The sequence below is a fragment of the Plecotus auritus genome, assembly GCF_963455305.1.
Source record: "Plecotus auritus genome assembly, chromosome: 3".
Lineage (NCBI taxonomy): Eukaryota > Metazoa > Chordata > Mammalia > Chiroptera > Vespertilionidae > Plecotus > Plecotus auritus.
Window position 1 is genome coordinate 58,989,394 of NC_137772.1, and position 21,804 is coordinate 59,011,197.

The 21,804-nt window shown below is 39.9% G+C and overlaps 1 pseudogene across 1 annotated transcript; it reads left to right on the forward strand.

The window, feature by feature from the left end:
* The first annotated feature begins 905 nt into the window (after positions 1 to 905).
* LOC308245620 (large ribosomal subunit protein uL23-like) lies at positions 906 to 1,372 on the forward strand (annotated as a pseudogene). The gene has a single exon. The product of its transcript is annotated as a large ribosomal subunit protein uL23-like (transcript).
* The last annotated feature ends 20,432 nt before the right edge of the window (positions 1,373 to 21,804 follow it).

Here is a 21,804-nt window from a genome sequence, read left to right on the forward strand (position 1 = left end):
TTTCTTATAAGACCACTAATTCTAATACAAGAACCCTACCCTCATGATTTGGTTTAACCCTAATTACCTTCTAAAGGCCCATCTCCAAATACCATCACATTGGGGGTTTGGGGCTTCAACACATGAATTTTGGTGGGACATAAATGTTCAGTCCATAGCATTCCAGATTTGGGGTCCTCTCAACAGAGTAGAAACAACAGCAAAAACAAATTGCTTGATTATTTAACTAGATTACCCTATAGCTCTCATAGAGGTAATCTGTTTTGTTGTAGTAGCAGCATGTAGTTCTCAACTATTAGTAACTAATATTCATCTATAGAGCAACCTGACTTATGCATCTTCATTCTGGTAGCTTGACTGGTTTCATTTTATATTCATAAACTCAATTGATTGGCTCATAAATCACAAAAACTCTTAATTCTAATCTAAGAATTATGCCAAAAAAACCATCAAAATTTAAAGATAATGTTGACTCTGTATGAATATTTAAAGGCAATAAGCCAGATTTCTATTCTGTGAAACACAAAGTAAAACTCTTAAAAGAACAGAATGATTGATAGGATGCATCAAACCACACCGCTTTTTTTGGCACAATGATTCCAAGCTCACATGTAAATTGTCCCCTATTCTTCAGGCAAGCCTATAGAAGAGGGGGGTCGCTTTCTACTAGAGGTCACTTCACTTTTACGTTACAAAAGAGCAAATAGGGATTTTTTAATACACTTTTGGCTTATGTACTCTAAAATTAATAGATTTCAGATATGTTCCAATTTGCAAGAGCTGGAAACACAAAAATAGGCCAGTGGCCCAAGTCCAAGAAGATTCAACTTTCCAGAATCAGAAACTAAAGCATGGAAATGGTAAGAAAACTCTCATAAAAATTATCAAGAGTCCTTTTTACGAAGATGGCGCCGAAAGCTGAGAAGGAAGCCCCTGCCCTTCCCAAAGCCGAAGCCAAAGCAAAGGCTTTGAAAGCAACGAAAACAGTCTTGAAATGTGTCCACAGCCACACAAAAAAGATCCGCTCGTCACCCACCTTCCCATGGCCAAAGACACTAAGGCTCCGGAGGCAGCCTAAATGTTCTCGGAAGAGCGCACCCAGGAGAAGCAAGCTTGACCACTATGCCATCATCAATTTCCCCTGACTACAGAGTCAGCCATGAAGAATATAGAAGATGATAATACACTTGTGTTCACTGTGCATGTCAAGGCCAACAAGCACCAGATCAAACAGGTGGTGAAGAAGCTCTGTGACATTGATGTGGCCAAAGTCAACACCCTGATCAGGCCTGATGGCGAGAAGAAGGCATATGTTCAACTGGCTCCTGACTATGATGCTTTGGATGTTGCCAACAAAATTGGAATCATCTAAACTGAGTCCAGCTACCTAATTCTAAATGTAAACATTTTACACTGAAAAAAGAAAATTATCAAGAGTAAGAAATGTATGAATTGAATGGTTTATTCACCTAACTCAGTGGTTGGCAAACTCATTAGTCAACAGAGCCAAATATCAACAGTACAACGATTGAAATTTCTTTTGAGAGCCAAACTTTTTAAACTTAAACTTCTTCTAACGCCACTTCTTCAAAATAGACTCACCCAGGCCGTGGTATTTTGTGGAAGAGCCACACTCAAGGGGCCAAAGAGCCACATGTGGCTCACAAGCCACTGCCGACCACGGACCTAACTCATCATTTGTCACTTCCTCACAGATTGACTCCACTTTAAAAGTATCAAAAAAAAATGTTTTAATGTGTTAGATTGACTAGAGATTGTGCCCATTACATATTGTGAAAAGAGTCATTGCATCAGCCTCATGTGTGCCATGTGAAGAGATTAAAAAATGTAGGAGTCAGTAGCAACATCATTCATTCACTTGACATTTTCTGAGTGGACACAAGCTATGTACAAAGCACTGTACTACCAACTATGTACAAACACTAGTTAGGAAATAACAGGTTTAAGTGGAAAAGTTTGCCCAGACATTATTTTGAGGATTCAGAAGTTAACTTCTTCACCTTTATTTTTTTATTATTTTAATATTTTTTATTGATTTCAGAGAGGAAGGGAGAGGGAGAAAGAGATACCGTGTTTCCCCGAAAATAAAACATCCTCCAAAAATAAGACCTACTTACAGGTTTCCTTCTGAGTAAAATATAAGGCATCCTCCGAAAATAGGGTCCCAGGCTCTGTCTCGGAATGAAAATTAATTTACTGTAAACTGGTCGCTAGGGCCGCCCTGACTGGCGTCTAGCAACCAGTGACGTTACACGGAGTCCTGACGTCACTGGTGTGTGGAGGCGGAACGGAGGTCGGAGTGAGCGGTGAGCGCGGGGTGGGAGAGAGGAAGAGACTTTCGCAGATGCGTGTAGAAGAACAGGAGGATTAGAGCGGACGGGACGTGGCGAAGGTGGTGAGTGCTGGTCTGTCTCTGGTGACACTACCTGATGCTTGCGGCCGCCTTCATGATGACTGAAGGTTCTCAGTTAGTGGCAGACCCTGCTCCAGCCCAGATCCAGGCCCCAGCAAGCCCAGTGACAGTCCCCAGGCAGGCCCCAGGGGGTAAATGTCTGATAAAGGGGTAGGGGGTATGTCTGGTGAAGGTGTTCAGTGGCACAGGGGTTGGGGGAGGGGGATCACTTAAAATGACACAGGAGGATCAGAGGGGGCAATCAAAATAACACAGGAGGATCAAAAGGGGTTACTAAAATGGTAATCCCCCCTCTGATTCTCCTGTGCCATTTTGATTCCCCCCTCTGATCCCCCCTGTGTCATTTTGAGTGATCCCCCTCCCCCACCTTGATACCCCAATTCCTTTTTTTTTACCCCTATGGTAGAAATGAGCGCAAAAAGAAAAAGCTACTCCATGGAGTACAAGAAAGGAATCGTGGAAGACTCTTGGGGCCAAAATCTTACTGCTTTCTGCAAAGAGAAGATGTTGAGTATCCGATTGGTCTGAAAATGGCGAGCAGAGTATGGTAACCTCATTGAACAAGCAGACAAGGGAAATGCTAAAAAGCGCAAGTGTGGATCAGGTCGGCAACCATTATTTTCCGAGCTGGAAGACCTGATCTGTGAATGGGTTGTTGACAGGAGAGCAAAGGCTTTGGTTGTGAATAGGGCTCAGATTCAAGAATTTGCCCTTGCAATGGCACCACAGTTTGACATAGCCCCCGAAGACTTAAAAGCATCACAACACTGGCTGGATAATTTCCTTCAGCAAAGTGAATTGTCTTTAAGAAGATCTACAACATTGTTTAGGTTGGAAGATACTCAAGTTATTAAGTGAGCACTTGCATTCAAGTCCTTTATTGATGATGCTGACTTCTCTAAATACAGTCTTTCCAACATGATTGCTATGGATGAAACTGCAGTGTTTATGGGCCAATCATCTCAAACAACAATTAAACAGCAGGGTGCCTCCTTAGCGTACATTCCCTCCACTGCTTACGAAAGTGCACGTGTTTCCTGTATTTTGGCAATTCATCTGGATGGCACTAAAATCCCACCTTTAATCATTTCTAAGGGCAAGAAGGAAAAGATTAAATGTGTTTTGGGCGTTTTTATTCTTGAAACTGAAAAAGCCTGGGCCACATAAGCAGTTATAAGGAAGTGGGTCGATTTAATGCTGCCACTTGTTATGCGAGGGAGCCAAAGAGGTCTGCTAGTCTGGGATGCAGCCAGCACTCACCGCACTAAAGACATGAAGACATTTCTTCACGAAAGAAAAATAGATCAGATAATGATTCCTGCAGGAATGACGGCCTATCTCCAGACTCTTGATATTGCAATAAACAAGCCATTCAAAGACAATTTGTGCATGGAAATTAATGACTACATTGAAAATAGAATGGAGAGAAATCAGCGTGGAAACTTTGTGAAACCTAAACTGCAAGAAGTTGTGACTTGGGTGAAGAATTCATGGGAGAAAATCACTGAGAGTTGCATTGCAAATGCACTGCAAGCAGGCTACCTTGACAAGAAGTACTCATTTAAAGACAGTGCTATTGCTAAACATGAGAGATTTGGTCCACTGATTCTGAAAGAAATGGAGTCACAAGAAATTCACCAGGAAATTCAGGAATTGGATTGTTATGATGATGTTCCAGAAGATGATGACATGATTGTCATTGAATAAATGAGTAAATTCTTGATACTGTAGGATTCACAGTTTGTCTGGTTTGTGTTGACAACTACCGTACTACCGTACCGTATACAGGTAATAAATTTCCTTTATTTTCATTTAACAATAAATGTGTACCGTATTCTTCTTCATGGAAAAATAAGACATCCCCTGAAAATAAGACCTAGCGTGTCTTTGGGGGCAAAAATTAATATAAGGCACTGTCTTATTTTTGGGGAAACACGGTAGAAACATCAATGATGAGAGAGAATCATTGATTGACTGCCTTCTGCATGCCCCCCACTGGGGATCAAGCCTGCAACCCGTTCAAGGTGACTGGAATCAAACCGGGCCCCTTCAGTCCACGGGCCGACGCTCTATCCACTGAGCCAAACCAGCTAGGGCAGTTCTTCACCTTTAAAGCAAAGATAGTACTCTCACGTGTACAAGCAGCTCTCTCCAGTTAGAGAAGGAGAAATGTGCAGCCTTCAGTAGGTTCTGCAGCCAACCTTGCAAAGGCAGATTTGGATGAAAGGGCCATGCCATGGTGTTAGGATTCTCACCAATGCCTGCATAGGTCATCTTGTTCTTCTGCACCTCCCATTTGGCTAGGTCAAACCATAGGACTACCACGGGAAGTATACTTATTCCATATCATCACATTCAATATTTTCTCATCTCTACATTTCCATGGCAATATTCTTTTGTTTCCCTTTCTAGTTCTTAGGTCAATTTATTCAACCTCCTCTCTAGCATATTCTTGCAGTTCACTTTTTAAAAACTGAGGTTCCCCACTCTAAGAATTCCATTTTGTAGGCCAGATCTCCAGTCTCTATATCTCCTCTGAGTTCTGGGTACAAATATACAACTCCTTACTGGACGGCACCTTTGGCATGTCCCATAGATACCCAAAAATCAAGTATAACAAAAAGCAAAGTCATAGTCTGTACCTTTAGAGCCTGCTAACTCCTCTATTTCTCCTGCTCTGTCGATAATACCACCAACCACTCAGAAAAACACTAACTTGAAATCTGAGAGAATCTGGACTTCTTTCCTTCATTTTCCAAATAGAGGTCAGGTACTATGGATTATAACTTCTTCATGCCCCAGAGGCCTTGGTTTAACTCTCACTGCTATTTTTTATCTATTTTTTGAAACAATATCTGTTTGCCATCAATTACTTGTCAGACATTATGCTTACTGAATAATTTTTCAAAAGTATCAATACTGGGTGAAACAGACAAGCAAATGTGGAATCACATAATAACTTTAAGTGGTATTTCTTTCTTAACCTCTCACTAGCCTTCAATTTTATCCTTGACATCGCCACAGTCTTCTCATCATGACCTTCTCCAATCTAGGCAAAAATCTTCAATCATCCCTTATAATCTGTAAATTAGCAATAGAGTTCAGAAAGGGATTTAAGTTCAACAATGAATTTAAATTTTATTTTAAAAAACTAAGGTGCAAGTGAATTGAAGTTCCTTTGGGACTTAAGCTTTGAAAACAGAAGAGCAGGGATGTCAAAGCTATTTGTGAAACAATGTCAGAAAATAGGGAGATTGGAGTGGGCCAAATGCAGGAAAGCTGAGTCAGAGTAAAAATCAGTAAGCAAAGCAGGAAAGCAGCAAAGCAGCTGTCTGGGGGGAATCAGAGACTTAGAACTATTGCATCTGACAAAGAAATAAGTTCAGAAAACAGGAAAATTATTATGAGGGGCCAGAGTGACATCATCAGTGCTCAGTAGGTGCTAACGCCTTCCTTTGGGAGACTGGTAATCTGCCCACTATGCATGTTCCTCAATCTATCTGCAAGGGACAGAGTGCTGCTCAGAATCACACTCCTCACAAAATATTCTGCACAGCCATTATACTGAAAAAAATAGTCTTGACTGTAGAATCATAAACAGAGGTTACTGGGCTACCTAATAGGTTATATTTTCCAGTTTTCTGGTTGTTGGCTAAAGCAAGAAGACAAACACGGGTCCTTGGAGCTCTAAGTATCCTTAAACCTTTATAATAAGCATCTGCACCTTTGGTAAGTCATTCATTATTATATTTTCCTCCTCCATTAAATATAAGTTGTACTATGTCAGAGACTTTGTATTCATATCAACACAGAGCTGAGAACACTTCTTTTTACAATGAAGGTCCTTAGAAAGGGTATTAAAATGACAGGAAATTTGAAGTTGGAATATTAGCACTATTTTACAGATAATAATGAACAGAACTTATGTAGAGAAATAAGAAAAATTCATTTGACAACTTGGTAATACTATGAAAAGAATCAAAATTGCTGGGATTTTTTAGGTCTAATGAGATAAACTGAGTAATAAAGACTCACATGTAAACTTATTTTATCAACTGCCTTTCTAACTCATTAAAGGAAGCCTACATTTCAAAGCCTAAAAGATTTCTAAGTAGCTCAATAGATACAACACTTTTACTTTGGCTATTTGCTTTTCTTAAAAGTTAACCATATTTGATATTAAATGGCTTTATGAAGGCCTCTGGATTTGGACATGGATCAGATTTGCAAGTTTGCCTTTAATTCAAGTTTATATCTCTCCAAATGAGACCTGTAATATAAGTCAAAGTTTGCATTTATTAGAAATCTTTTGGTGGCAGTGAAAAATACTCGATAAGAACAACTTTTAAGGGAGCCTTTTTATTGGAAAGACTAGAGGCCCTGTGCACAAAATTCTTGCACGGGGTGGGGGAGGGGGTCCCATCAACCCAGCCTGCACCCTCTCCAATCTGGGAACCCTCAGGGGATGTCTGACTGCCAGGACTACTAGCTCCAACTGCTCACCTGCCTGCCTGCCTGGTCACCTCCAACTGCCCCCCGCCCCTGCAGGCCTGGTCGCCCCACACAGCCTGCTGTTTAGTCATTTGGTTGCCCCTCATTAACCCCCTGCAGGCCTGGTCGCCCCACGCAGCCTGCTGCTCAGTCATTTGGTCGCCCCTCACTAACCCCCCTGCCAGCCCAGTCGCCCCTCGCAGCCTGTTCAGTCATCTGTTCAGCTGCGATGTTCACTTAGGCTTTTATTATTATAGATATTGGGATATCTTGCAGAACAACCAAGCTATAAGTAAAGTAGAGAACCAAGAATTCAAATAATTTGAATGCCATCAGGACTATCCATTTCTCTTCTAAGTTGACCCTGTGGGTCAACTTAATAGCTCTCCCTGTCTCTCTCCCCTCTCCCTCCATTTCATTCTTCTCTTGTTTTTCTCTCTCTTTTTTTATTCTACTGCTCCTTTCCTGACCCACGCCCCAGACAACTCACCTTCTAGCCAATAAGGCATGGAAAGTGTCTATATACTACTGTTTATCTCTTTATATGTTAAAACTTTTGCCACAATAAATGCACATGGTAACAAGAAAATACTACATAAAGAATGCACTGGCCAACTCTAACCATATACCTATAACTAGACCAACCAGAGGCCAAGGAAATGAGGTATCATAATTTTTCCAGTTTAAAATTAATCAACTGTTATGCAGTAAATGGCATCTCTAGGACAATGAAGTGGGGTAATGTACTGTTTCCAGCTGAAAAGCCAGGGCTACTGGGTAGAGAAAAGTTATATGTTTCAGAAAGAAAGTATTTATCAGATATTTGTCCAATTAATGTTTTTTTAAAAAAAACAGAGTTTTTTAAGAATTAAATGTGGCACCCACATGTTCAGATGTTACATACATTGGTATTCAGTGACTTGAGCATAAATTTCAACAGTCTCTTGTGTGAATCAAGTCCAGGCTGCTTAACGGCCCTTTTGTCCTGCTTCATTTCCATTGTTATTTATTTAATGTTCATTAAACAGTGGTATTTAACTTCTTTATGTGAAGTAACTTTTGTCAAAAAAAATTTAATAAGTAGCTGTTTTCTTTAAAGTAAATAGGATGTTTACACTAAATTCATATTGAGCTTCATGAATGAGAATGATTTTTATCTATTTATTGTTTAGAGCAGTGCTTCAAAGGAGTAGTAATATAGGAGCTATGTACTTAATATGATAATGGCCTCATTTAAGAATAATTTTTGAAGCACAGTCAAGTTAAACTTTCATCCAAATTCTGTAGAATTTGTACTAATCATTTCGTTAGAATATAAATAAAATAATTATATAGGAATAAGAAGTTATAAAAATCCATTCAAAAGAATATTATATTTATCTACCATATTAACATGATTTTTTGTATAATCATTATAATCCCAAAATATTCAAAAATTAAATAAAGCATCATATAAAAACAAGAGTTATAAACAAATAAAATATTGAATTAAAAGTAATATATTCTATTGTGTTCATAAAGCTCACACTCAAAAATTATACTGCTTTCAATAATTTTCCTTCATTATCATGAATGAGGAAGAGAAAGCTATTTGGTTCAACTCCATGGGCTCCTAAGTGGACTTTTTGAAAAAAAAAAAAAAAAGTCATGAAATCCTTTGATTCTATATCAGAAGAAAACTCCTTTCTCCTTTCAGACTCCATCCCAAGGTGATCTACCTAGGAAGAAAAAAAAGGGGATTCAGAATGAGGCAGGAGTTTTCTGCATAGGTCTTTTTTTCACTACCTTTTAGACAGAGTCCAGTTCAAGGGCTGTTGATTGATGATTCCTAACCAGAACACATTCAGGAAACATAATACACTGATTAAAGACCTCCATTCAAGCTGCCCACTACATGCTCTGCAGACACCTTTGCCTAATAGAATTGAAAACACTGGCAATCAAAAGGATCTTTCCAAAAACTTCCTTATCAAACTTTATAAGGAAAAGGAGGCAGAGATGTGCAAAAGAAAACCTCCCTGCCATCATCAAAACCATGTCAGAGTGTATTATTGAAATACTGAGATAAAAAAGATTATGATAATGATGTAGATACATAGACAGATGGCGATGATACAGATAGATAGGTGATAGATAGATAAATAGATAGATGATAGATAGATGATAGATAGATAGATAGATAGATAGATAGATAGATAGATAGATAGATAGTAACAAAAAATAGGAAAGGCAGACAAAGTGTAGGGAAGAAAGGTGAAAACAAAGTTCATTCATCAAGGAGAATATGAAAATAAGGTAGAAGGCAGTGTGCAGATTAAGGCAAAGTAATATTACTCACAAGCCAGTGCATGGTAGACTAGTCCAGGTCATAAATGCCATGAGGAAAGAACAAGAGTAAATTACGTATAATTTAGCTTATTGGTTAAGAATAAAAAGTATTGGCTTTTTAAAATCATTATATTGTCCATCTCTTGTGGGAAAGTTTAGTTTAGTTTTCAGTATCCAGCAAACCCTCTTTAAGTAGATAAACTTATTAAGTTTAATCCATTATCTTGTCAGTTATAGTCTGTGTCATTGTAATGCACATAGGACTATGAAATAAGAAGAAAGACTAAAATGAGTTAAGTTTAAAATGTGAACATGAATTATGATTTTCTTTTTTCAAGTGAAATCTTGATGAGTAATTGTCAAAACAATACATTGAAATACAAGGAAAACTGTCAAATTAAAAGAAAATTGGTATAGTAAATAAAGAAAATAGACTATGGTATGAATAATTCTGGGAAGAATAAAAAGCAATGAGGATAAGTTTCAACACATCATCCACTTAATTTTAATAGCAGAAAGAAAAACTGATCAGAAAATGTATTGGGAATAAGGAGATTTCTTTTAAGGTTTCTATAACAGTTCTCTTGAGAAATAGTTTTAAATTTGTATAAATGACTTTCTTTAATGGGTGTTGACCAACTTCTAGGGAACAAATTCTCACCCACAAAGATCAATTAATTTTACCAGGCAATTAAATCTTGCCTTTACCACAAAAGATTATTTTCTATGTCCCTCTATTTGTGCTAATTTATTTGCCATATATGATTGCAGATTTGAACCTAACAGAGTTTTGGTTTATTTTAATCTTCTAATAACATTTATTTCTTTTGCATTTGGGAGTGGCACTTAACAGTGTTAAGCACAGTTTTTGCTATTTTTTAACAGAGTATTTTCTACTGGCTAATTTTTTTAAGGAAGAAGTAAAGTGTTCATTAGTTTTCAACTTTAAAATATTTATCCCTGTTGATATATTTTTTGCTGTATTTGAGAGAAAAGGTGGTTATATATAAATCCTTAACAATTCACTGTTACATATGATGCTGGTCAGATAAGGCACTCTATTTTTTAAAGTCCAAAAGCATATACACATAATACTATGTGTTGACTGCCCATCCTAGGTTGAATTTTGTTTCATTTTTATAGATGAGAGACTCACAAAATCTCTTTCAATAATTACTTCCTGAGAAACCCAGCCTTGCATATCCATGATTTAAGTGCTTAGTCAAATCATTTCCTCTAATATGAAGAACGGCTGAAGGCAATGCAATCCAGCTTAGCAATTCTACCTTTCATAGGAGTCAACATTCTGAATGTATTTGTGACATTAAGAAAGGAAACAGAGACTATCAATCAGACTTTCAGATCCTGTTTTAATCAGAACACATTCAGGAAACAGTCTGAAAAGCCAGAACTTTCCATGCCCTGTTCAAGAAGTTTTTCCTAACTGATTTGCAGCCCACAGAGGAAGAACAAATACTGGTGAAGCTTTCTATTTAATTTGGTATAAGTTCATAAAACAAATTGCCCAGATAATTGGACATGTCTTCAATTCTACACTACATTTTCCATAGATGTAAACCAGATTTATAACTTAGAAGTGCAGCAATAAATGAGCCTAACTTGTAACACACCTGTGCCAAGTCTTATGTCAAAGTGAAATAAAAAATGAGACTGACCACTTTGAGTAATCAAATCTGTCAGTTCAGTTAACTCCTTCTAGAGCATTGATGAGAAACACTAAGGTCTGAAAAAAGAGGTTAATTATTTCTACTTGTACAAATATACACAAGCAAGAAATAGATGTTTTACATTCTCAAAAAAAATAAACTTATCATCTTAATCCTGCAAATGATTTTTTTTCCTGTTATTGCTCCCCAGCCAACCCTTTTGGAGAATTTAAAACTCACACATGGAAACTACTATCTCGAAGCTAAATTCCCATTTTCATTTGAGGAATTTTTCCAGCTTAAATCAGAGTTGGCAATTAGGCTTTTCTGGACTGGACCATCTGGTCTCCATTTGTCTTGTCCCTGAAACAATATAAAGGAAATATCAGGTGGTTTTTTAGGCACATCTGTTAGTCCTATGATAACGAAATATATCCAGTTATTATAAGCCAAAGCTCAAACCTAAAGGTGTCCTCTAATTGAATTCTTCCTCTTCATGGTCAAGAAAAGGGAAGGACATTAATGGTAATACAATGAGCAAAGCAGAATTTCCATCTGCAAAGACTTTCTTAAGTCTACATACTTCTTCAGGCTATTTGCCAAGTCAGTGATCCAGAGAAAGTAGGTTTAAGTAATAACCGATTCCAGGAATGGGAAAGGTAGATGTGCAGATATGTGGAGATCAATTGCTATTAGTAATATTTTTCCAGGATTTTAAAAAAAAAAAAAAAACAACAAAAGACGTATTTATTTTAGAGGAATAAACTATTTTTTTCCAAAAAAATCTCTGCTGGTATTTGTATTCAAATAAATTATTTTACACTTTATTACAAAAGTATCCAATTTTCTCAAAACAAATTTATTATCTTCGCTCTGCTTTTCCTCTGCTTATCTGAGTAATAGAAACATCATTTTCCATTTGGCCAAACTAGAAACCAGATAATCATTCCTGGTTTTTCTCTCCCTTCCCTTCAAATCTAATTAGTGATGAGGACCTGATAGCTCTGTTAAATATTTCTCAAAACTATTATTTTCTCTTTTATTACAATTGCTACTCACTTCTTCTCTCTCCTAAATGCTCAGTTTTTTCCAGTTCACCTTTGAAGATTCTATCAGAGATATTTCCAAAGGCAAAACCAATCATGTCTGTCTCCCTCTAAAGATCTTTAAGTGACTCCCCAATACCTAAACACTAAGGTACAAATTCCTTTTTGTACCATGCGTAACACCTTTCAAACACCTTTCTTTATCTCATCTCCTACCGCTTTCTGCAACTCTGCAAAGCTTATGCTGCAATTTCAAAACAATCCATGCCCTGGCCTTTGCACATTTTCTTCTTCCTGGAATAATTCATCCACTGATTTATTGAGAACTTAGTCATACTTAGACTGAAATCCAGTATGACTTCTGAAATCTTCCTTTACTCTCCCCACCACAACACTTAACTTAACATCCATTTCTATATGATATATGTACCCCTATGTTCATTGCAGCATTATTTATGGTGGCCAATGCACAGAAACAACAGAAGTGTCCTTCAATAGATGGTTAGATAAAGAAGATGTGGTACATGTATACAGTAGAATACTACTCAGCCATAAGAAAAGATGAAATAGTGCCATTTGCAAAAAACATGGATGGATCTTGAGAATAACATGCTAAGAGGAATGTCAGGTGGAAATAATCAAGAACCATATGATTTCACTCATATGTAGTATATAAAACTGAAAGAAACAAATAAGAAAATCAAACAAACAAAAACTTATAGACACAGATAACGGTATAGTAGTTACCAGAGGGAAGGGGTAGTAAAGGGTAAAGGATGTCAAATATATGGTAACGGAAGATCTTTGATTTTGGGTGGTGGGCACACAATGCAATACGTACCATAGAATTGTATGTATAAAACTATAATCAGAATCTTTGTGAGGAGGGGAGAAACATCACATAGCACTAAGCTCTATTGTACCTGCCTTCTCCAACTGCTGGAGCTCCTGAAGAGTGAAAACTATGTGTTTTGCCTCTTAGTGTCCTTATACCCAGCTGTCAGTAAACACTAAGTAACTGTTCATAAGGTAAGTGAACAAAGCAATGAATGAATGATAGATATATAACTGTCTGAGGGAATAAAATCTGTGTTTCAACTCTGGTCAACATTATGAATTTTTATCTTAATTTAAGTAAAATTGAAGAATTGGGCCACTTCTTACAAATTATTAAAGTGCATTAGGTATCTTTTGAAGTTGAGTTTATGAATCCACACAGTAAAACAGTCCCACTGATTTTTAATTGGCGTAATTTTTTTCCTTAGTTTTCTCTTTTAATTTGTTTGCTTTCTCTGTTGGCTTTAAAATTCAGAGTTAGATATAACTGCAAATATCTTTCATTTTTTATAATTTATGCAAGGGAATTACATACCATTAAGCACTAAATAATCTTTCTATGCTAATTTAAGAGTGCATATTTGGAAACAGAACCACGGGGGGGAAACATGAATATTCTCCACTTTTATTTTGACTTCCTTAATTTCAGAACATCTCACCACCCTTCCTTTCCTGCCACCTATTTTTTTGCCATGCTTCTGCTTTTGTTCTATGCAATCGGAAGAATAAAAATGTTTTTCATTACAGAACAACAAGTGGCATAAATATACATAAGCTTTTTTAGGAAAAAAGAATTCACATAAATTATTTTGAAAAAATTAATGTAATCTAAAGTGCTCATTAGGAGAAAGGTTATTTTTTCTAACCTCGTATTTAAAAAAAAATTAATGTTGACTGAGGCCTTATTCAGGCGCATATCTCATTAACTTGAATAAGGGTGGTTAGCCCTCAGGGGAACTCTGTTACCTTCTTCGATTTCTTTTGCCATATAGAGGTCTCCTATAAAAACCACTCACTGACGTGGACTATTTTAACTCACATAGAAATTACTCAAACTTCAGAATTGCATCGCACAAGAATGGAGGCAGTTTTTCATCCTAAATTACAGGTAGTTCATTCTTTTCTCTAGCATGCAGGTTTGAAGTCATACTGACATCACCATATACAAATATTTTTCATCCCTTTTGCTTTGATTTTAACGTTTATATTATGCCTCCTTTTTGACAAAACATATATTTATTCTTTAAAATTATTAAATGTTTAATCAAGTTCTTGAAAATGAGGGGCAGTCAGGTTTTTACTCTATTTTTATTTTTTATTTTTTGTTAGTGTTTCTTCTATGGCAACTCACTCCAACTAATTCTCCTCAAAACTAGTGCACTGTTTCTAATCTGAATTCACATTAGAACTCCAAATCCACTCATACTGGTGGCAAGATTAATTCTTGTTCACTCTCTCACCTCACATATGAAGGTTATTACAAAGTTGATGAGGATAATCAAGTCATATTGGAAAGAATGTTTTGGACCGTGAATATGCAGCTGCAGTGAGGAGATATTTTGGCACTTCCAGCATTATAAAAGTTAGAATGATTAATAAGATGAAGCATGGAATTGATCTATTGAGAATACTGTATTCCCTTCATGGTTATTAAAAATGTGTGAAGCACATTAAAATAGATGTAGATTATTTGTTACAAAAGAGATTCATGATTCAATTTTATCACCTTTAGAAACTTATGTGGGTTTTATTCAGTTTACAAAACATTAGACATTGTAACTTACATGCTTAGATAAGTGTTTTTAAATAATGCCATATCTTAAGCAGTTGTGTCATAAAAGTATATATTCCAAATTGTCTAAATTGGACAGCAAAGCCAACACATGCTTACTTCTGTTTCCTCATGACATCCTACTAAAATAATGAAGTGGATTTAGCTGTCAACTGGTGGAGACACACTAGTTGACAAGCCCATAAGTTTCTAATCAGATATTTAGTAACTTATTCTTAAATATTTATGGGCAGCCAAGGATCCCCAAATATTTGAAGAAAGCCTCTAACATGAAAGACAGAGACCAAATAAGCAGAAGGAGAAAATAGAGTGCTGGAAGTAGAAGTAAACTCTGTGTGTGTCTGTGTTTAACATTACCTCCCAGAGAAAGAAAATTATGCTTGCATGAAAATAACACCACCTTAAAAATAAATATTTAAAAAAATTTAATGAATTTTTTAAAGCTAGAAATGACTAAGCTCAGAAAGGAAGGCATGTCAAAAGCAAAGCTATGCCAAAAACTAGGCCCCTGTGCAAAGTTGTGAATGCAATGGAAAAGTAATAATAAATAATAAAGAAATAAATGTCCAGACAAGTAAAGAAAATTTGTGTAAATTAGAAATATGATAGCAGAAATGGAGAAAAAAATCAATGATAAAATCTTGAATTTTAACTTAAGAAAATGTTACAAAAGTTAGAATAAAGTTAAGTAGGAAGAAATAAGGAGAGTACCCATCTTACAGATGCATTATGTGAATAACAAAAAAAAGAGAGAACAAAAGTACTGTGGTTATGGTAAGAAGATTATCAAGGAAATAATTTAACAAAATGTTCTAAAACTGAAGTTCAGAGTGAAAAGTCTATGGAATGTCTCACTCAGTAGGGAAAAATAAAAGCCCCATGTCAATGCATACCAGTTTAAAGTGTTGAACACAGAGACAAAACTTTCACAGAGAAAAAATCAGAATGGCATCAAAGTTGTAAGCAGCAACACTAGACAAACAAACAAACCAATAAGAAAAACAATGACTTCAAAATTATGAATGAATGTTATTGCTATCCTACTTATTTACAGCCACCAAATGCAATACAGTATGAGAGTGGAATAGAGACATTTCATATTTACAACATACCACACACTTGGTCTACCATGAGCTCTTTCTCATGAAATGAATAGAAAACGTGTCACCAAAATGAGAGTGTAAGCCAAGAAGAAGACAAACATAAACCTACACAGAAGAGATCCAATACAGGTATAAGACAAAAGGAATTTCTAGGATCGTTGTGAAGGGAAATCCCAAAAAATAATAGTTATGCAAAAGACCAATAAAGCAATAATTCCAGAGGAGATCAAAAGGAGAAAAGAAGGATATCTCCAAGACTACAGAATTCATAGAAATACCTATATGTTTAAAATATTGAGAAGACATTTACACTTTGCAGAGTTTGGAAATGAATCAGACACATACACATGCACACACACACTCACACACTCACTTTTAACTCAAAGGCAAAAACCCTAAAAAAGTATCCAAGAAACTAAATATAAACATAATAACTTATATGGGTTAGCTGTGAAAATATTTATACACAATAATATAAAAATTGGTTATTGGTCAAACAACTAAAATGAGCATACTGAAAATGGGAGAAAAGAGTGAAAAGAATTAAATGTTCATATTTTACTGTAATAAGTGAATACATAATGTCTAAAACTGGAAAAGTATAGCTATATTAGTAAAGTAGTACAAGACTACTTTCCAGAAACATGCAGGTAAATACCCAAGAAATACATAAAAGATTTGCAATTGATTGGGAGAGGTAGAAAAATTAGAGAATAATAGACTTTTTCTATTATTTTAAAAAACTTGTAGAAATATTAGAATGTAAATTTTTATAAAAAATAATCAATAAATATTTATTTATTTATTTTACTTTACTACTATTGCTATAGCTATTTATTTTAAAGCAATTGTAGGAAATAACTTTACTGGATTTTAAGCATTGAGGTTTCTTTTAAGAACTGACATGCCATTTTGTAACAAGCTTGGAACAAGTTCTGGGCTTAGAGAAAGAAGCTCCCTCTTAAAATTAACCAGGTCTGTAACTGTTGAATGTTGAAGCTAATGAAGTAATGGGCCATGGTAGTAATGCAAACCAGAATCTATACTAATAGTTTTTTCAGAGGCAATTTTCTGATGCCAAAAATTTGGGGGGGGGGGGGAGGATATTACAAGATATAAGTATTGAAAGAGAAAATTATAAGGTTTGGAGCAAATAGATAAATCAGCATTAATCACATCACATGTTGAGCACTTTTGCACATATCTCATGTGATGTTCTCAAAAATTGCTACCTTAATGAGGTTCAGCAAAAAGACTTAAAAAACTTCTCTGTCCTTCCCATTGCCCTATAAATGTTCCAGTAAATACCACTATTTTCTAATGGGTTCTTTCAGTCCTTATTTCATTTGACCTATGTGCACTCCTTTTCATTGTTAACTTGTTTGCTACGGCCTCATAGTTCTCCACCTACCTCTCCAAATATTCCTCAGTTTCTTGTGCTTATTCACTTCTTTTTTTTATTGATTAAGGTATTGCATGTGTCCATATCTTAAAGCGTGAATTCCCTACAACTTTGTCTTTTTTAAGTTTATTGGTATACAATATTATCCTAATACATAAAAACCCTGGGTCGTAATGACCAGTAACAACTGGAGGCTGACCAACCGGAAGTCAGTGCTGGCCCCACCCCAAAGCAAGCAGTAAGGGGCAATCAGGCAGGCAGGCAGAGGGGTTAGGAGAGATCAGGTAGGCAGACCAGTGGTTAGGGGTTACCAGGTAGGCAGGCAAGTGGTTAGGGGAGATCAGGTAGGCAGACAGCCTCTTGCTGGGCTTGCCCAGCCTCCAAGCAAGCGGATAGGAGCAATCAAGCAGGCAGGCAGAGTGGTTAGGGGTGATCAGGTAGGCAGACCAACAGTTAGGGTGATTAGGTAGGCAGACCAGCAGTTAGGAGTGACCAGGTAGGCAGGCAAGCGGTTAGGGGAGATCAGGTAGGCAGACAGCCCCCTCACTAGGCTGGGGCCAGCCTAGTGAGGGAGCTGTCTGCCTACCTGATCTCCCCTAACTGCTGGGTCGTAATGACCAGTAACAACTGGAGGCTGACCAACAGGAAGTCAGTGCTGTCCCCGCCCCAAAGCAAGCAGTTAGGGGCAATCAGGAAGGCAGGCAGAGGGGTTAGGGGTAATCAGGTAGGCAGACCAGTGGTTAGGGGAGATCAGGTAGGCAGGTCAGTGGTTAGGGGTGGTCAGGTAGGCAGACGGCCCCTCACAGGGCTGGCCCCACCCCCCCAGCAAAGAAAGAGGGAGTCCCAGGCCAGCCAAGCCATTGCACCCCAGCCTGTTGCCTGCAGAGGGAGGCCACTGGTGGCAGGGGAGCGGGGCAGCACTACACAGATGGCAAGCAGTGGCAGCGGTGGGGGTGGGGCCAGTTGCCTGCAGCCCGGGTAAGGAAAACCCCAATAGGCCCTGATCTCAGGACAGGCGTAGGGACCCTACCCAAGGGGTCCCCAATTGTGAGAGGGTGCAGGCCAGGCTGAGGGACCCACCTGAGTGCACGAATTTTCGTGCACTGGGCCTCTAGTCTATATACACTGAGTGGCCAGATTATTATGACTCTGAACGCATAATAATCTGGCCACTCAGTGTATATATGTATATATTAGAGGCCCGGTGCATGAATTAATGCATGGGTGGGGTCCAGGTAGCCTGGCCAGGGGGAGGGTACATGGGCAGTTGGCCGGCCTTGCCTGCTGGTCAAACTCCTGGTCAAGGGGACAATTTGCATATTAGCCTTTTATTATATAGGACTAGAGGCCCGGTGCATGAAATTCGTTCATGGGGGGGGGGGGGTGTCCCTCAGCCGAGCCTGCGCCCTCTCCAATCTAGGACCCCTCGAGGGATATCAGACTGCCCTCTCACAATCCAGGACTGCTGGCTCCCAACTGCTCACCTGCTTGCCTTCCTGATTGCCCCTAACCGCTTCTGCCTGCCAGCCTGATCACCCCCTAACCACTCCCCTGCCAGCCTGATTGATGCCTAACTGCTCCCCTGCCAGCCTGTTTGCCCCTAACTGCCCTCCTCTGCAGGCCTGGTCACCCCTAACTACCCTCCCCTGCAGGCCTGGGTCCCCCCCAACTGCCCTTCCCTGCAGACCCAGTCACCCCCAACTTCCCTCCTCTGCCAGCCAGGTCACCTCTAACTGCCCTCCCCAGCAAGCTTGATCGCCCCCAACTGCCCTCCCTTGCAGGCCTGGTCCCTCCCAACTGCTCTCCCCTGCTGGCCTGATCGCCCACAACTGCCCTCCCTTGCAGGCCTGGTCCCTCCCAACTGCCCTCCCCTGCCGGCCATCTTGTGGTGGCCATCTTGTGTCCACATGGGGGCAGGATCTTTGACCACATGGGTGCAGCCATCTTGTGTGTTGGAGTGATGGTCTATCTGAATATTACTCTTTTATTAGATAGGAAAGAGGCCTGGTGCATGGGTGGGGGCCAGCTGTTTTGCCCTGAAGAGTGTCCCAGATCAGGGTGGGGGTTCCCTTGGGGTGTGGGGCAGCCTGGGTGAGGGGCCTGTGGTGGTTTGCAGGCTGGCCATGCCCCCCAGCCACCCAAGCAGAGGCCCTGGAATCTGGGATTTATTTATCTTCTACAATTGAAACTTTGTAGCCTGGAGTGGAGCCAAGCCTTCTGCTCGCTCCGTGGCGGCAGCCATTTCTGTTGGGATTTATGTATCTCCTATAATTGAAACTTTGTAGCCTTAAGCAGAGGCCCAAGCAGGCCAGGGCTGCAGAAGCTTGGCTTCCTCCACCGCCGCTGGCAACCCTAGCCTCCTGCTCTCTCCAGTTCCATGGCTGCCGCCATTTCTGTTGGGCTTTATTTATCTTCTATAATTGAAACTTTGTATCCTTAAGTGGAGGCCTGGGCAGGCAAGGGCAGGTGGAAAGCTTGGCTTCCTCCATTGCCAGGGAAACTTGAGCCTCCCTCCTGCTCTGTGGCCGCAGCCATCTTGGTCGGGTTTATTTGCATATTCCCTCCTGATTGGCTGGTGGGCGTGGCTGGTGGGTGTAGCGGAGGTACAGTCAATTTGCATATTACTCTTTTATTAGATAGGATATACACTGAGTTGCCAGATTATTATACGTTCAGAGATCATAATAATCTAGCCACTCAGTGTATATAAAGAACCAAGGTCATAACATGCAAAACGACTGAAGGCTCGACTGAACACCAGGCTGTGCATGCAGCAGGTTAGTGGACTGAACTGCTGACCTCTCAGAAAGAGAGAGAGGTGGGGCTGATCAGCAGCAGCAGTCTGATGACCCTGCTTCTCTCTCCGGGCCTCGCCAGCAGCCAAGCCTCTCTCTCTCTAAAAGTGGTCAGTAGTTCAGCCCGCTCGCAAGCAACCTGGGACAGCTGCTGATCAACCCCACCTCTAGAGATAAGCCTGGAGATAGGCCTGGAGATGCTGACTGGCATGGAAACTGATCAATTAGAATCAAATCTGGGTGAATTGTGAGGAGCCAATGGCAGCCTAGGAGGCAGAGCTTTTGACGCTGACTGGCATTGAAACCGACCAATCAAAACCTACTCTGGGTGAATTGCAAAGGCAGAACCTAAGGTGGGGACTGAGGAGGGGTTTTAAGGGCAACAGCTGTTTGGTGTAAGGTGTAAGAAAGTGATTCAATTTTTGAATGACCAGTTTGGCAGTATAGTGCATATGGGTGGCTATCAGTCCAGATATAGGGATTATATGTTTTTGTCTGCCAAGAGCATCTCCTCCTGCTGAAAAGCCCCCCCCCCCCCCGTTTAAGCAATCCTTTCCTATATAATCTATCTATACTAATAAAAGGGTGATATGCTGTCTTCCAGAAGTCCGACTTCCTTCCAGACAAAGCCATGGTGGTGGGGGCCAAGGCAGAGGCAGTTAGGGGTGATCAGGACAGCAGGGGAGGGCAGTTGGGGGCAAGATCAGGCCTGCAGTGGAGGGAAGTTGGTGGCGAGATCAGGCTTGCAGGGGAGGGCATTTAGGGGCAATCAGGCAGGCAGGCAGAGGCAGTTAGGGGTGATCAGGCAGGCAGGGGGGCAAGGTAGGGGCGATTAGGCAGGCAGGGGGCAAGGTAGGGGCGATTAGGCAGGCAGGGGGGCAAGGTAGGGGCGATCAGGCTGGCATGGGGGGCAAAGTAGTGGTGATCAGGCAGGCAGGCAGAGGGGTTAGGAGCCAGTCGTCCTGGATTGTGAGAGGGATCGGGTCTACACTGGCAGTTGGACATCCCTCTAGGGGTCCCAGATTGGAAAGGGTGCAGGCCGGGCTAAGGAACCCCCCCCCTCTGTGCACGAATTTTGTGCAACAGGCCTCTAGTCCTATACAATAAAAGGCTAATAGGCAAATAGACCAAACGGTGGAACAACCGAACAACCGGTCGCTATGATGTGCACTGACTATGAGGGGTCACATGCAGTACATGGTGGGTGTCAACAGCAGGCAGCAGAGCACAGAACATGGAGGGCATCGGCTGTAGCAGGATGGTGGAGCAGATGAGCAGGGGTGTCAGACCAAGGCAGGGTGCCGGTCGCTGTCATCGGGGCAAGCATCTGGTGGTTACTGAAAATTCTTTGCTCCCACACACCGCAGTCCCACCGGGCACTTGCACCTGCTGCCGGCACCGGCCCCACTCGCACCTACTGCCCACGCCCGGCAGCAGCAGGAGTGGGGCTACAGGCAGACAGGGGACCGGGGGCCACAGTAGGAGGAGCCAGGTGGAAGCATGGAGAATGGGCTGAGACCTGCCCCTGTGCCCACCACAGCCTCACAGCCCACAGTTCCTTTCAAGGTGCACAAATTCGTGCACTGGGCTCCTAGTATTGGTTATATTTGTTTCATGTGTACAATAGTGATTTGATATTTTCATACATTAAAATGTGACCTCCCCAATAATTCTAGTAATTATCTGTCACTGTGCAAACTTATCACAATATTGACTCTATTGACTCTATTACCTTTCACCTTTAGCCAATTATTGACTCTATTACCTTTCACCTTTTTCACCCATCCACCCACCCCCTCCCTTCTAATACTTATCCCTTTGGTCTCTGTCTCTATGAATTTGTTTATATTTTGTTTTGTTTTGTTTTATTTGTTTGTTTTGAGTGTTTATATATTCCACAGTATAAAGA